General features: G+C 44.2%; 1 pseudogene; it reads right to left on the minus strand.

Moving 5' to 3' along the window:
* The window catches only part of LOC127624917 (rab proteins geranylgeranyltransferase component A 2-like), a 119,149-nt pseudogene extending 101,400 nt beyond the window's left edge, over positions 1–17,749 (minus strand).
* Positions 17,750–18,348: the final 599 nt, after the last annotated feature.

The following is an 18,348-nucleotide window of genomic DNA, read 5'->3' on the forward strand; positions in this document are numbered from 1 at the left end:
ACAGTGCTCTAGCTTTTCCATTCATTTAGCTGTTTTCATGAGTCTGTGGCAAAACACAGAAGGCTGTCATCCTAATATCGTGCTCCTCAGCATTACACAAAATAAACGTCTGGAGAAAAAAATATGTAACAAAATATGATTTGAGTTTTAATATTGATTTTTAGTTATTTCTTACCTGTTCCGAGAACCACAACATCAAATTCGGAAGGGATCTCCTCTGCAGCCATCTTGAAACTACGTTTTTCTTCTTTTTTTTCAGCGGTGGGGGGAAAAAAACTTTCGCCAATTTCGAATAAATTCACCAATGGCTTCTCTTCCCAGCTGCTGACAACAACAGATTATTGTTTCTTCAAATAGCAGAGCTGGGGAGAGGTTTAAATGAGCTGCCAAAATACACCCTGGCTCACAACAACCTCACAACTTGACAGTCAGCAATCAAAAATTATTATTTTATAATTATATTATATAAAATTATTTGTATAAATGTATTATACAACATATGAGTTAACTTATTGACTGAAACGAAAGTAAATTATTTTATATATATATATATATATATATATATATATATATATATATATATATATATATATATATATATATATACTGTATATCAGAATCAGAATCAGCTTTATTGCCAAGTATGCTTACACATACAAGGAATTTGTCTTGGTGACAGGAGCTTCCAGTGTACAACAATACAAACAATACCAAAAACAGCAGCAAGCGCATAATTAAAACAAAAAACAAAAAAAGAATAAAAAATTAATAACTATACATATACGTACATACACTCACCTTCATACATACCCACATACACAAACGTAGTGCAAATCTATTACAATCTGTTATATAAAGAACAAAAATACAGTATATTATGTACAGAGCAATGTAAGTAATGGCAGAAGTGGATATGTTGGATAATATAAATATACTTAAACTGTGTATTGCACATAATTATTGATCAATGGGGCAATTGAATTGTTCATTAGATGGATAGCCTGAGGGAAAAAACTGTTCCTGTGTCTGACGGTTCTGGTGTTCAGAGAGAGCTCTGAAGCGCCGGCCAGAAGGCAACAGTTCAAAAAGGTAGTGGGTTGGGTGAGTGGGGTCCAGAGTGATTTTTACAGCCTTTTTCTTCACTCTGGAAGTGTATAGTTCTTGAAGGGGGGGCAGGGGGCAACCAATAATCCTCTCAGCAGTCCGAACTGTCCTCTGAAGTCATCTGATGTCTGATTTCGTAGCTGCACCAAACCAGACAGTTATTGAAGTGCAGCGGACAGGCTCAATGACTGCTGAGTAGAACTGTTTCAGCAGCACCTGTGGCAGGTTGAACTTCCTCAGCTGGTGAAGGAAGTACAACCTCTGCTGGGCCTTTTTCACAATGGAGTCGATGTGTATCTCCCACTTCAGGTCCTGTGAGATGGTAGTGCCCAGGAACCTGAATGACTCCACTGCTGCCACAGTGCTGTTTAGAATGGTGAGGGGGGACAATGTTGGGGTGTTCCTCCTAAAGTCCACAGTCATCTCCACCGTTTTGAGCGTGTTCAGCTCCAGGTTGTTTTGAATGCACCAGACAACCTCCTTTCTAAATGCAGACTCATCATCATCTCAGATGAGGCCGATGACAGTGGTGTCATCTGCAAACTTCAGAAGCTTGACAGAGGGGTCCTTGGTGGTGCAGTCATTTGTGTAGAGCGAGAAGAGTAGTGGGGAGAGCACACACACACACACACACACACACATACATATATATATATATATATATATATATATATATATATATATATATATATATATATATATATACTGTATATATATAATGAAAATGTTGACTTGTTACTTAGTTTGTAAAAACAAAAAATTATGCACACAGTACTTCATTAACTATGGAAATCTATGCGGCAAGATATTTAGTAGGGTTTAAAAGCCTCTTTTTAGAGGTGGGACTACTGTATTAGGCAGATACAGTATGGTTTCATTTTACCTAAACAATTCCTGTGGGTGAAGTTTGCTCTATGTAAACAGTCCTTTTCTAAGTTACTGTGGAGGCGAGGGCATGGTCGAGTGCTCATCTGGGGAGAGAGAAACAGATGCTGCAAAGCTGTGTGTGCACATGTGACTGAGAGAGACACCTTAAGTCATTTTGTGTTTTGGCCTTTGCCGTACCTGACTTGAGTTTGAAGCTTCAGCATTATGTTTTATGCAAACCTGTTTATTTTTATGAATGACTTAGCTCAATTTTATGAGTTGGAATCATGGTCTCCCGCTTCCTCATTCACTGATCCTTGTGACACTGGTGCCGAAACAATTCTTCTGGAATTCTTCTGCCTATATAATCTTACACTCTGTGGTGTGCTCACCTCTCCCAAGCCACACTTATCTCATAAAACACCACATCAAGACAACACCAGGGGTAATGGTATGTAGTAATCCCTACTGCTTACCCGAACACAAGAAACAGGTAGAAATAAAGGCCATGCTCGATATGGGGGTAATAGAAGAATCACACAGTGATTAGACCTAAGAACGATGGCTCGGTCCAGTTCTGTGTGGATTGTAGGAAAGTTAATAAGGTGTCGATATGTGATGCTTATCCAATGCCTCGTATTGGTGAACTGCTCGATCGGTTACGTTTCAGCGTCTTATGGACAGGGTCCTCAGACCGCACGCTGTGTATGTGTAACAAAGACTCAGGTAGGCTGGGATCCATAAGCAGTGTTTTATTGAAACTCACAGAATATATGCAGGCAATGGTCAGGCAATGGGGAATCAAGGCAAACGTAGGCAGAGCAGGAGCGTAGTGAGTGAAGCAGGATGTCAGGGCAGGCAGCAAAGGGTAGTCACGAGGAGACAGGCAAGGTTCAGGTAGGCAGGCAGTGTTCAACCGTAGTCAATAGGCAAAGCAAGGTCGGTAGGCAAATAATCAAACAAGAATGGTCGTAGAACGCTCAGTAGAGTAGCCGGAACAAACAAGACTTTGCCCTGAGTGTGTAACTGCGTGAAGCTTAAATAGCGGGAGCAGGGATGGGAATCAGCTGTAAATTTAATCAAGCCCGGTATGTGGGTGCATGGGTGATTAGAACTCAGGTGAATCAGATCTCCGGTGGCCGATCACGGAGGTGCTCTCGAAAGCGTTTGTGACAGAGCCCCCCTCCTGTGAGCGGCTCCTGAAGCGAGGACCTGGTCGGCGCCGGGGTCTACCTCGAGGGCGGAGGGCCGGTCTTTCTGGATGATGAAAAAGCGTGTGGTTTCGGTGTGCAGAGCCCCCACCTGCAGGATCACGTCGGTGGTGGTGTAGCACACGCGACCGGTCCCCAGAGGGCGCCCGTCTATCGCCGTCACTTCGTCGCGGCAGGCCAGTTCAGACTGAAGCTCGGCACTCAGCCCTTGTCGAAAGTGGAGCTTGAGGGGATTCTCCGGCCAGCCGGTCTGCGTAGCGAGAGTGCGGAAGGAAAGCTCGTAGTCCGCTGCCGTGCGATTACCTTGACGCAGGGCTATCAGCTTTTCGCCTGGGCTCTTGCCACCCTCGGGGTGATCAAAGACTGTGGTCAGGCTGCCAATGAAGGATTCGTAGGTTGACTGGGCGAAACCTTGGTTGGTCCAGATCGCGGTAGCCCAATCGAGAGCTCGGCCCGTGAGCACGGAACATACAAAGAGGATCTTACTCTCATTGGTGGGGTAAAGTGCCGGTTGTTGGGAGAGGAAGACCGAGTACTGCATGAGGAATCCCTTGCATTTCGAGGGCGTACCGTCAAACTTCTCAGGATGTGTGAGGCGGGGACCGGTGATCGATGGGTAAAGAGGAACGGTGTCGGCCGCTGGGCTGGCTGGAGGCGCGGTGGGCGCCGGTGCAGACTGGCTGAGGGCTTGTACAGCCCGCATAATTTCATCCACGGCGGTCGTCAGATGGCCAAGCTGATGGTGTTGTGCAGAGAGCTGATTCGCTCGGATGGTGAGCTCTTCAGCCATGCGTGATATCACCGCTGGATCGATGTTTGGCGAAGTCTTCTGTAACAAAGTCTCAGGTAGGCTGGGATCCATAAGCAGTGTTTTATTGAAACTCACAGAATATATGCAGGCAAAGGTCAGGCAATGGGGAATCAGGGCAAATGTAGGCAGAGCAGGAGCGTAGTGAGTGAAGCAGGATGTCAGGGCAGGCAGCAAAGGGTAGTCACGAGGAGACAGGCAAGGTTCAGGTAGGCAGGCAGTGTTCAACCGTAGTCAATAGGCAAAGCAAGGTCGGTAGGCAAATAATCAAACAAGAATGGTCGTAGAATGCTCAGTAGAGTAGCCGGAACAAACAAGACTTCGCCCTGAGTGTGTAACTGCGTGAAGCTTAAATAGCGGGAGCAGGGATGGGAATCAGCTGTAAATTTAATCAAGCCCGGTATGTGGGTGCATGGGTGATTAGAACTCAGGTGAATCAGATCTCCGGTGGCCGATCGCGGAGGTGCTCTCGAAAGCGTTTGTGACAGTATGCCGCTGTCTATTTGGATGACATCATTATTTATAGTAATGATTAGCAAAGGCACATGCAGCATCTGGGGGCCATTCTGAGGTCACTGCAATGAGCAGGGCTCACAGTAAACACGAAGAAGTGCACAATTCAGTAGGTGGAAGTACGGTATCTGGTGTTCCACTTGGGTCATGGTCAGGTGTGGCCCCAAATTTATCTCACTAAAAAGGGAGCTCCAGATTTGGTCCAGCAGACAGAGCCATGCCAACAAGCATTCACGCAAGTAAAAAGCTGCACTTTGTGGCAGGCCGCTTCTGCATTCCCCTGACTTCTCTCTCCCTTTTGATTTGCAGATGGATGCATCAGACAGGGGGATGAGTGCTGTACTGACAGTAGGGGAGGAGCACCCTGTGCTGTACATTAGACGGAAGTTCTCTATGAGAGAGACAAAGTACAGCACCATAGAGAAGGAGTGCTTGGCCATCAAGTGGGCGGTCCTCACATTCTGTTAATATTTGTTAGGATGCCTGGATCACCCGTTAGTATCTGGTATACTCCAGCTGTTTAAATTTGAGGTGGTCCACAGGCCAGGGGCACATATGGCTGTCATGGACTTTCTCTCCAGAAAGGGGGGGGGGGTGGTGGTAGGTAGACCAGATGGTTCCCCCAGCCTGAGTTGGGCGGTAGGGGTATTTAGAGGTGAGGGCATGGTCGAGCATTCATCTGGGGAGAGAGAAACTGCCAAGCTATTATGTGAGTTGGCCATTGCCGTTTCTGACTTGAGTTTGAAGCTTCACCGTTATGCCTTGTTTATTTTTATGAGAATAAAGAATGACTTACCTGAGTTGGAATTGCCGTCTCCCACTTCCTCATTCATTGAACCTTGTGACAGTCATCATGTCTCTTTCTGGTATCCTTGAGTGAGTTTTACATGGTCATGTATGAACGATTTTACTGCATTAGTCTCATGTTAACACATACTGTATAATGTTTAAGTCTGACTGTACTTCCAAAACTGTGTGTATTTTAATGTTTATCCGGGTGCATTACCTTGCCCCAAAGACTTAGATTGTAAATGTATAACTCTTCATTTGCTAACTGAGGGATGAAATTATTTTCTGTGGTAATGTCAGAGATGCTTAACTTGTGTTAAACCCAGAACATTTCTTTAATCGTTAAATGCATAGGTTTTTTGCCAAAGAGTACAGTTATGACTTTAAACCTGGTTCCCTGAGAGGAGGGAATGGGATGCTTTGTCAGTTGCTGATGCAGTGGGAAGCTCAGTCTAGGAGTGTTGATCTCTGAAGCCCTTTAGATTTACAGCAATTTATTGCCAGATGCTCCACCGTGATGCACTCGTCATCACGCTTATCTAATCAGGATTTTGACTGAAGTGAAGAGAGCGCATCTTCAGTAGTGTGACCAGCATATGCAGCATCTTGTTCCTCCTTTCAGGGAACCAGGGTTATAGTCGTAGCCGTTCCATTCCCTTTCAAGTCAGTCACTTCAACATTGTGTCAGTTGCTGATGCTATGGGAATCATATCCCATCATACCATGCTACTGATCTGCACGCACAAGCAATGCCTACTAGCCAGTGGGGTAGTTTAAAGCTTCGACATAACCTCCCCTTTTTATTGCTTATAGGATAGGGGAGGATAAAAATAACCATTTAAATTAGAGCAGTGGCAGTCACACTAACCAACCAGGTAGTGAGAAAATGCAAGCTGTATGCATTAACACTGTGGTGAGGAAGACGCAGGACTGTCCATGACCGCCAACTAACATAATGTCTCTAACAAACAGGGTAGTAGGTCATTAACATTCGGTAGACACTGATAGCATTAAGAATGACACAGTCCAAAGACCAGTTAATCAAGATGCAATGCACTAGCTATAGGTACTGAACATTGAAAAATGTGCCCTCCTTCGCAACCAGAACCTGAGAAGAGTGTGAAGAGACATCCAAGTTGTAAAGCATGGCATAGGTGTTAGGGAAACACACCTCGCAGCTAGACAAGATGTCCTCTAGACACCATGCCCAGGAGGAAGCCATGCTCATAGTAGAATGGGCTTTTACACCCATAGGACACTGTATGCCTTGCAAATCACAAGCGAGTGCAATGGCATCGACAACCCAGTGAGAAAGTCTTTGCTTTTAGAAGGCCAAACCTTTTGAGCGATCTACAAAGCAGACAAAGAGCTGATCCGTCAGTCTCGTTTTACTCATACTGTCAATGTCAATGTAGCACCCTCACAGGACAGAGCATGTGCCTCATTCGATACAATCACAGGAGGAGAGAAATCTTGTAAGCAACAACCTGAGCCCTGAAGAGAGTGGCCAAAACCTTGGACACATAACCTTCCTTAGGCTTGAAATCTTTGTCAAGCCCGATCAAAACACCAAGCAACAGTCATTGGCCGATAAGGCCTGAAGGTCCCCAATGCGTTTAGCTAAAGCCAAAGCAAGATTTACCCATAGGGGATCATCTATCAAGAAGCACCACAGTTTTTAGAAAGAGTATGCGTAAGCTTACTGTATAATGTGGCTCAAATAGGTGACCCGTCAGCGCATTTAGCACAAGCGTCATGTCCCAAACCAGGATAGTCTCAGCTGTCTCGATCCTTGCAAAAATCTAATGACAAAGGGGTGTTTGCCTACTGTCAAACCACATAGGGGTCGTGGCCTGTCACTATAACAGCAAAATTTACCTTGAGCTTGGATGGAGAAAGTGATGCATCCAAACTCTCCTGCAGGAGGTGAAGTATTGGATGCACAGGGCAAAGTGCTGGATCCTCACCAGGGGAGGATCACGAGTCAGCGAAAACTCCAATTCAAACTCACCTCATAGAGGGGGCTCTGGCCTGTAATATGGTGCCAAGCACTGGCTGCAACAGTCTGTCTGTGTCAGACGAGCACTTTTCAGGGGCCAGACATGAAGCTTCTGCAGCTCTGAACGTGGAAATCATATCATTCCTCTTGTACATGAGAGCAGGTCCCTTCTCAGTGGAATCCTCCACCAGCTCCAATAACCATAGGATGTTGGACAACTCTGTCACACTCAACAGCATGGTTTCCCTGTCTTCCAAGACTTTGCACCACATTTGATGAAGCAAATTAATGGGAGGGAACAAACATTTGCATTTAGCTGGCCACTTTTGTGTTAGGGCATCAAGGCCCATTGAAGCCTGAGTCTTGGAGTACCAGAGACAACAGTGCTTGTTCTTCAGGGAGGCCATTTCAGCAAAAAACTCTCCATAGCATGAAAGTCATCAGGCATCGGAGGATAGACTGAGTGTGATTGTCGGTCAGATGCACCAATATGGTCGCCGAGTCGATTTTCATTCCTTACAAGGTAACCTGATGGTTGGGCACCAACTCTGTTGCATGAAAAGCAACCAGTCGGTGAGGTAGTTTGAAATTTGAACACTGCTCAGCCTCAGCAGAGCAAGATGCGCAGCAACACATTTAGTGAATGTGCAAGGAGCTATTGAAAAGGCGAAGGGCATGACTTTGAACTGGTTAGCAGTCCAATCTGTCTCTGAGTATCCATCTTGAACGGAGACTTTGCGAGTGTCCGATTCAAGCTTCTCAAGTCCAGAATAGGGTGCAGTACCACCACTATCACATACTTTGCGAGTAAAATGCGTACTTAGCAAAAGAACAGCTCATACTGCACTTGCACAGTGGAGCTTATAACGCTTTTGAAACAAGGCAACTGCCTCATGGACTGAAGCACATAGCCTTGCTCGACGGTGCTTGGACCCCAGCTGGAAATGCCTGGAAGACTGCACTACACATCCATGTAACAGGCTAGAGGACACAGGAGCCCACCTGTGTCCACTGGGTACTGAACACCACCCACCTTAGGGAACATGGGAGACATGGACTTTGACATTGGAAATAATCTCTTTTCTGCGCACACGTTTGCACAGCGTGTAATTGCAATGGGGCGTGAATGTTTTATTGGAACGTGACAATTTTTTGGCAGAGAGCCAACAACAGTACAAACAGAAACAGTGTTGTAAACATATTCTCAATCCTGGCAAACAGTGTGGAGAGCAAGGGAATCTCTGCAGGGACACGGAGGAGTGGTCAGAGCCTTCTTCGGAGCCGGAGAGAAGAGGTTTGTGGGCTGTGGTCCATGCTTGGTTCTTGAACCATCAGAAATGATCTCCTTGCCTAGATGGAGTCTTTCTGCTGGGACGAGAGATGCTGCTTAGATCTTCTTAGGTCTTCTTGGGAGACAGAGAAGCAGGGGCACTTTGTTTGGAGGGACATTGCCCAGAGGAGGAGCATGAGTGTGTCGGTTACAGAACCACCATCTCGACAAGATGTGTTTGTAGGCTTGCGACTGCTTTTAGCTGCTTGGAACCACTCAGTGAAAGCATTCGGTGTTGTCCTTGATGCATATATTTGTGAAATTGAACCTTGCCTGAGAGCACAAATGTAAGTCTGCAAGGCTCGGATGTTTAACTGGGTCTGGTCTGCCAACCTGGTGCAAAGGAGGGGCACAGCTGGGCTGCTATTACCTCTTCCACCAGGGGAATCTCAGTGTAATTCCTCTGCTCAGCACGGTCAAGCGTCATGAAGGCTGCGGATCACACCGGCTCGGTAAAAACCATCATCAAGCCGAGAATGCTTGGGCGCACTCCAAATTTGACACTCAAGTTTTCAAGTTTTCGACTGCTCAGTAGAGAACATGTGTTGGCTCATTGTCAGAGATTTTCACATGGTTTTCATCCCCTCGGGGAACAATAGTAGCAAACTTATCGACCAGGCCTCACCTTCAAACACTGCAATCGATATAGCTACACTATCTTCATCATAACTGGCAAACGTGATCATACCATGCATATCAATAGTGGGGTGCAGGTCGTCACAGGTAAACTCGATGGGCGATGCCGCTTAAAATGTAGAAATGTGAAGGCACGATATGCTTGCATCCACGACAAGCCCTCTTCAAATTCTCTGTGCTCTAGTGTGAACACAATCAGTCTTGTTGAGCACTGCCCCTGCATGAGCTTAGCCCAGACAAATAACACAGCACTCGTGCCCGTCAGACAGGAAGATTTAACGTTTTCATGGTGAGAAACATTTGCAAAACGCCATTTTGAAAGAGACATCGTTAAGAAAACAGCTCTTTGTGCTTTTGTGCAGTAAAGGCACACACACAAATCACAATGCAATAGCGCAGTGATTCCAAAACTTTTTACAGTGGCGTACCCCTTCAAACCTTCAACATTCTTTCGTGTACACCCTCTCTAACGCATAGATAAAATTCACACAAGGTCATTTGAAAATATGTCTGTTTAACACAATTATCTTTGTAAATAACTCCCTTAAATTAAACGTTATATTTGTACATGTTTTGTACATGTTATATTAATCATATACTGTAACGTAGTTCAATGGAAAGGAGGAGGCGAGAACCGGCTTGACAATATAAATAATATTTTAATTATAAATTTAAACGAAAGACACAAACACACATGACGCACATGTCCGTAAACGATCTCTCTCTCCCGCACAATCCTCTGCAGTCGGCCTTATAGCCCTCTCGGAGGCTTGATTAGCCTGATAAGGGACCAGGTGTGTAGTATCACGACCCAGCCCCGCCCTCCACCCTGCCACATTACTCCATTGTTCTCTCAGGCAGGGGAGCCCCGGCATGACGTACATCCCCCCCACTCTTTCCCTGGGGGAGGGCGTGTACTTCCTGTAACAGTGTAGTACCCCCCAAAAAAACACTGTAAAATTTAAACGAGAGGGAAAAGGCAAACGCGAGCGGCAGTGAGAGAGAGAGAGGAGAGAGAGATGAAAAAAAAAACAAAAAACAAAACACTTACTCTCCAGTTCGCCGTAGCTTGTTCCTCGGCCACTCCTCCACCCTCTAACGGACGACAGCCCCTGGCAGACGGAACAACCCACCGCGTTCTTGGGGAACAGAAGGGGTCTCCCCCGCCCCTGGCAGTGGTTCTCCCACTCCAGGCGGTCGGCAGCGAGCCCCTCCCAGCTCACGGTCGGCGGCCTCAGACCCCGCCACGTTTCAGCAGCTGGTAGGGGACTTCTCCGCCCCTGGCAGCTTCCCTGACCGCTCCAGGCGGTCGGTTAGGAGCCCCTTCTCCCCTCGTGGTCGGCGGCCATCCTCCGCCTGGCTCCTCGTCCCCCGGCAGATGGCCATGGCTGCTCCGTTGGGGTGGACGGTAGTGGCGAGAACTCTACAACGGCGTATCCTTCCTCCTTCCCGGATTTCGGCACCAGTGTAACGTGACTAAACTAAACTAAAATCGTGGATGACTGACATGTGCGAGTCTACAGTGAAGTACTTTACTTGCTATCACTTAGCTACGTCACCTAGCACTGGGCTGGACTGGGCTGACAAAAAAAGATACTTGTGTGACGCACGACGCATGATGCATTTTTTAACTGCAATATAACAGGTTATTTCATTGCATATTTTTCTGACCTTTATGACACAACCATTTTGGTGTTTCTACACTTGAGGGCACACAAAATAATTTTTGCCAGTGAAAAATACATGAACTGGGTTTGAATGTAATTTTAGACCATGATGAAATTGAACAGTAAAGAACAGTAAATCTCAGAATGTCATTCGCGTACCCCCATTGTCACCTCACGTACCCCCCGGGGTACGCGTACCCCAGTTTTGGAAACACTGCAATAGCGCTATGGATACGCTGTCCGTTAAAGCACAGCAGTAAGCAGAAGTAATATACTCTCTGAGATCTGCACACTCATTGGTGAAGTGCAGTGTTGTCTGTTCATCTGAGCACCACAGTAAAATAGAAACTTTCCACTCGTTGTGAAGGTGTGCTGATCAAATGAAGTAGGGAAGTTTTGGGCGCTCAACACATGACATCGCCACATGACATCGTGACCCTGCAGGAGAAAATGATGATCATATAATCACCATGCACCACCATATATGCTCGCAATGATGCAAGTATCGAGGCGGGGCATCAATCAAGTGCTATCTGCCAACAAATTGGCGTGATTCTAAAAGGTTTCAGAGATTGTCACTCCTGGACGGAGCTTCCTAAAGCATCAGCAACTGATGCAGCAGAGAAGTGACTTGAAAGGGAACATTATTACATACCTTGGGTCTTTAGCGACCTGCCACGTATATCTATCACAAATGAATATACAAAATGTCCAGAAACTGTCAAATGTTCAAAACATTTTCAAGAAATTTCGAAAATAATAGAATGGAATATATTCTGATGTATCTTTATGTTGTATTTTCCATTTATTAAAGAACTGATGCAACAAATACAGAACAGGACTCATTACATCCATACTGAAATTTCATGAGACGCAAGTCATGTGTTACACTTGTCGTTTACATAATAATGTATGAAATATAATTTATGGAAGAGCAACAACAAAAGTGACACTATTACATATCTCTGGTCTTTAATGACCCTGTACACTTTTGGTAATTAAGCAGCTATAAAAATATATTTCTTGCAATTTTGAATTTATTCTCTCTTTTTTTTCCTTTGCACTATTTAGAAGAGAAAGGTTGAAGAGTACAAAATAGGTGTGGTGTAACGAGGCTGGCAACAGGCTGACGAAGATGACAAAGTGTAGAACTCATGTCCAGTTTATTAAGAATCTTGAAATAGGCCTACAGAAATATTTACTCTAAACATGAACAAAACATAAACATAAACTTAACTAAACTAATCTTGATATGATCTGGGGCCTGTACCATGATGGTAGTTGAACAAACTCAGGGTTGCAGGATTGGTTTAGAGTTGACAAAACCAAACCGATGCAATCAGGCTTTATTGGTACCATGACGCTGCTCATCAACTTTCTTTGTCAACTCAGGCTTTGATCCTTAAACTATGATTACTCCACGGGCGCGTGAACATAAAAGAGTGACGTCGGCACCGAACAACCAATCGCGTTCGATATGGATAGAGCAAGAGCTCTATATTTTCTGCGGAGGAGCAAGAGATTATTATTCAGAAATACGAAGGATATAGAAATGTCTTTCAAGCACGCAGTAACACCGTCTCTGCTGCCAAAGCAAGAGAACAATCTTGGAGGAAGATTGCTGATTGCGTTAATGCGTAAGTTAAATAAATACATTCTATAGTCCATTAATGTAAAATTATGTATAAAATCATATAAAAAATGTTTTAAAAAGTGTGTGTGTGTGTGTGTGTGTGTGTGTGTGTGTGTGTGTGTGTGTGTGTGTGTGTGTGTGTGTGTGTGTGTGTGTGTGTGTGATTTATTGGCAAGACATCCTAAGAAAGATTGATATTCATTGTTTTTTTAGATGCAACTCCAAACGTTCTTGGCAGCAGATCAAGACAAAATATAATTCAAAGTGGTTAGTATTTACCACAATCTTATTATTTTTGTGAACATTTTATCACAAACACTTGTTTGCAGCAAACAGAAAAGAGAGTGAAATACGGAAAACTGGGGGAGGGCCACCTCCTCCAGAATACACTGTGACGGAGGAGTTGGCTCTGAGTAACAATAAGGGACGGCCGATTACGGATGGGATTGCAGGTGCTGTGCAATCTGACCCTGGTGCTGGCTCCTCGAAGCAAGTGACACTGGGTATGTGTGTGCAATGCATTACTAATTTTTAAAGTGTTAAATCTGGCTGACTCTGTTCTGCAGTAGAGGGAAATACAGTGTCAATGTTGAAGCCAGCACACAGTCTCCCACACAGAGGTCAGTATACAGCAGACAAAACACAACAGTTTTACAACAGTTATGCTTTATATTGGCCTACTTTCATTTATTAGGGTGAAGCAAATGAAGACACTCTGTTTGTGTGTTCTGAGACAGTTGCTGAGGTGAATGCATTGGGCTTTTTATTATGGCACACATTTTGTCATAATTAAGTGACTGGCCCTAACACGTCTCTTTTTTTTTTTTTTTTTTTTTTTGTAGGGTTTTTCACAACCTGACCCAGAAACTGAAGCCTCTACCTCAATGGGCTACAGAAGGAATGTGAACAAGGTAATACTTTAAACCCTTGACATAAATTACAGTCAGTCCTATGTTTGTAAAGTCATGCCACTTTTTGTGATTTGACTAACCTCCAGAAAACTTGTAATGATTGTTTATGGTGGAATTGTTTCAGGTGGAAACCGACTCAGTCAGAGCCCTTTACAAAAGGAGTCTAGAACTAGACTGTTCACTAAAGGAGCTGGACTGTGAGCTGAGGAGGCTCCAAATTAAAAAAATTAAATTTGAGATCAAACAGATCTCGGTGTGTGAACTTTTTTTAACCAAGTAACCCTTTTAGTATGAACACTATGAATATTTATTAATGTAACTTGCTCTTTCTTCTTCCCTAGCCACATGACCAATAAAACAGTTTGAGACAATCTGATTCTGCAGTGTCAATGTGCTTTTATTAAGTAAAATATTGTTTTGTTGATTGCATCTCTGACAGCTGTGCCAGCTGGGTGGTCAAGTGATCGGGTCAATTTCATCAGGGAGAAGCTGGTTTTGTGGTAGTACTCGCTCCTTTCTGATAGTGGCTATATTGTGCAGAATGGCACATGCAGCCACTATCTGTGATGCCCGCTCTGGTGATACTCTTAAGCGCCTAAGGCAGATGAAACGTGCCTTTTAGGATGCCAAAGGTCATCTCGAGCTTGACCCTGGTTTTACTGAGGGCCACATCGAAGCGGTTTTGTGGCCTTGTCTGAGGGTCAGGATAAGGGGTTAGCAAAAACCTCTGGCATGCATAACCCCTGTCTCCTACCAACAGGCCATCAAAAAGCCCTGCCACAGAAAAGGGAAAATTGTGTAAGTTTTGCTGTGTCACAATTGAAATGAACACTTTAAAGTGTTTTGTACTGTAACAAATTTAACTTGCCTTCCTCAAAGCGCTGACACAACATAGACTCATGGAAAATTTGTAAGTCATGCACTGAGCTAGGCCATTTGGAATCCAAGCTTGTGATCATGCATTCATGATCACAAGTCATCTGCAGATGAAATGTACAGTAAACCATTGTCCTATCTGTTAGTTACTATTAATTTAAAGATTGATCTAAATTGCAAATAAAAATCATCTCACAGCCCTACCTGAACATTAAGGCTGTGAAAGGACTTTCTGTTCACATAATCCGCCTCATGTTCTCCTAGAGCTGTGGAGATGGCAACATGTGTGCAGTCTATTGCTCCATTGACTCTAGGGAATCCTATCATAGGAATAATAAAACAAAACAATAGGCTACATATTTAAAACCATTCTTAACATGTAGCTACTGTAGACTATTGTATAATACATTGTATTACAATACAAGTGTTCTAAGTGAAATCTGCTTTTTGAAGAAAAAAAAAACTGAATGTGAAAGGTTAAATTTGTTCATGTCACCCAATCAATATATCTTACCGGCAATTTTATAAAAGCCCTCTTTTATGGACATGGTTGTTAAATATCCAGGGAACACAATGAAGCTATTTATGTACCCCTGCAGTGTGAGGACCACCTTGAGAATGGTTTGACACACAGTGTTTTTCCCTAGATTCTCTGCATCACCGACCGCAAACAAGTATGTTCCACTTGCAAAAAAACGCAACGCAATACATACCATTTGAGGTACAGTAAGTGCATGGCTTCGAGTCACATTTGTTATGTGCGGCTCAAGAAGTTTGCAAAGATAAGACATTCCTTCTGTGGAAAATCTGTATCTTTCATACAAGTAAGTATCAGGAAAGTCAAGGGGATTTTGTCTGTCCCTAAAAACTCTTTCTCTATGAAATGCTCGTCTAACAATTTGCACGGAGATGTCCACAGGATTTGGAAGAAAAGGTGAAGCCATTGCAACAGAGAAAAGATGCTGGGAATTAGTTACGTCACCTATATGTTTCTTTGCTCACAGCTGATGAAACTTCAGTCTGAAAACTTGAATCCAGAACATAACCTGCCCCGGACCAGGTTAGCCGTGGAGCGTTAGTTACTATGGCGATGAACACTGCTAAAAGCCAAACCACTTTCATGGTGCCTAAAACCCAGGGTTGGCGCAAACTAAACTGAAACATACCTGACTAGCCACCTAAACCGGCTTCATGGTATAGGCCCTTGGTTAAACTATGAAAACAAATCATAAACATAAACATGACTTGACTTGACTAGACTTGACTTGATCAAAACAACAAAGTCACATACACAATACCTGACATCAGACAAAGGCAAACATGAGGGCTTAAATACAAGGAATCACATGACTAGAGAGCACATGACATAAAACAAAATAAAAGACATGAAAACATGAACCAACAGAATAAACATAACATTTGTGCATAACTCCCCCAAAAATGGATGAGGTGCAATGAGTGGAATGAGGTCTCTGGTCACTAAAGACATTAGGTATGCATATGTTTCCAAGCTTTAATGTGTAACGTTTAATGTGGATAGACATATTTGATGATTTCATAATTTCATCAAATCAAACGATTGCACCTTATCTCCAAAGTAAGCTTCTGAACCATTTGCTCTTGAAACAAAACAAATTCCTTAATTTAGAAGCTTAAAGAGTAGCCCACTTGCAATTTATTTATTTCAAGAACATTCTCCTTATCTTGAGATATGCCAGAATGCACCGGAGAATATATTTCAGAGCAGCTTTCTCCATTCTCTCAGTATTCCTATCTGCATGTTCCAGATGTTTCTGTGGCTTTCTTCATCTCCATTCAAGGGTTTTGAAAAATCATCTTGTGTAAGCATGCTATGGAGAGCCTGTTTTATATTTTCTGCATCCTGCAAATCTAATGTTTTTTTTCCCTTTGGCATAGGTCATTGGAAAACAAAGAGTGCTGGCCATATCTCCCAAAACAGAAAGAGGCAGCACCGATAACCCTGTAGAGTTCTCTTTTCTGCAGCTTTCTTGATTTCAACATCATAGTCTTTGTCACTTGTACTTATTTCTTAGACCAGAATGACAGGTGTTTATAGACTCAAATAAGACTTGTGACACTTGATCTTCTTTAGTTGGCTTTTTATAAGCACGTCTTGTCCATGCTTAAAACAACAGCACAAACAAGACAGATGGCTTACAAGAGAAGAGCCTTTTTTTATTCTGGTGCTTTCTCTCTCTCTCTCTCCCTCATATCTGATGCACCAGGGATGCTTTTAACAAGAGAGTTTGTCTGAGTGTTTGTGATGGAGGGGTGTCTTCATGTCAACGGCTTATTCTCTGGGGGATACAGCTCTTTTTTATATCTGAGGAAAAAAATTAAAAGCAAATCCTGTGTGGATTGAAATCATTTTGTGTGGGGTTTCATCATGTGCCATCACCCTGTATGCTCATAGGCATCTTTTCCTGGCTGGTTTTGAAAGCAAAATCAAGGCGACAAGCACTACAATGCTTTCTGCAAGAATCAAGCGCTATTTATCTTGCAAGAGCTCACACATATAGCCATAGACTTCTGTGAGTTCCACTGGCATTGATCCTCGCTTCTAAAAACCGATGGAGATGGAGTCCTCATTCATGGCATTCTGTGTTGGAGAGAATATTTGCTGTTTTGTTGCCTGATAGTACTTTTAAGACTGTCCCCAAGGACAGTTCCTCCCGCATTCTACTTAACTGTAACACTGTACAAGCACTTTAGAGAGTTAATGTTGAGTAAAAAGGGATTTGGATAAGGAAAGAGTAAACAGATACGGGAATTTGTGACCTCATGTCTACATAGACTTTAGAATTAGTCTTCAGACTTTATGCATGAAGTACAAAAGTTCAAAGAATTTCACATGATGCAGAAAAAATAAAAAGGAATTCAGCAATAATAACAAAATAAATTGAAATATATATTTACATATACAATATGTGCATATACAGTATACTGCATATAGGTGATTCTAAATCTTGGGTTGATTTTGATTAAAAAGTAACATATTTCAAAATGTTTATTTTTGTGATATCAAGGTCACATTAAAATTGACTTGAAAACTTTTTTACCAGGACTTCATAATTTACTTTTAGTACTTTCAAATGCCTTTCATGTATGAATTTTACTTCAGCCTTGAAACAGACCCAGACTGTCACGATCCCCTGTTGTCTGCCCCGTGTTTCACTCGTCACCTGTCATAAACTACAATTCCCATAATTCCCGGCCCTCATCACTGCCAGCACTCAGTCATTGTTCTCACCTGTTTGGCGTTTAGTCCTCATTACCAGCGTTGTCAGCCTCGTCCGCCCAGAGGAGAAGGAAAAGAGGAAAGACTTCTGCTCTCCAGCCTCCACCTTCCACGGCTCCGTTCACAGAACCTCCCATGGCTCTGCCCCCAATGTTCAGCGAACCAGAGCTCACGCATGCCACGATCAACAAATCAATGCCTGTAGCCTCGACCGTCAGTGAGCCAGTGCCTGTAGCCTCGACCGCCAGTGAGCCAGTGCCTCTAGCCTCGACCGCCAGAGAGCCAGCGCCTGTAGCCTCGACCGTCCCAGAGCCAGCGCCTGTAACCTCGACCGTCCCAGAGCCCAGCGCCTGTAGCCTCGACCGTCCCAGAGCCAGCACCTGTAGCCTCCCAAGCCTCCCAGGGGCCCGCCTCCCATGGCTCCACCCCTGAGCCTTCCAGGGCTCCACCTCCAGAGCCTTCTACGGCTCCGCCTTTTGAGCCACCCAGGGCTCTGTCTTTCGAGCCTTCCAGGGCTCCGCCTCCAGAGCCTTCTACAGCTCCGCCTCTCGAGCCACTCAGGGCTCCGCCTCCAAAGCCTTCTACGGCACCACCTCCCTGACCCAGTCCCTGTCCTGTGGCCACCTCCCAGGCCTCCTGACCCAGTCCCCGTCTTGTGGCCCCCTTGGACTGTCTGCTTGCCCTTGTGCCCCCCTTGGACTGTCTGTTTGCCCCTTGTGCCCCCTTGGACTTTCTGTTTTGCCCC

Source organism: Xyrauchen texanus, chromosome 31, assembly GCF_025860055.1.
Source record: "Xyrauchen texanus isolate HMW12.3.18 chromosome 31, RBS_HiC_50CHRs, whole genome shotgun sequence".
Taxonomy (NCBI): Eukaryota; Metazoa; Chordata; class Actinopteri; order Cypriniformes; family Catostomidae; genus Xyrauchen; species Xyrauchen texanus.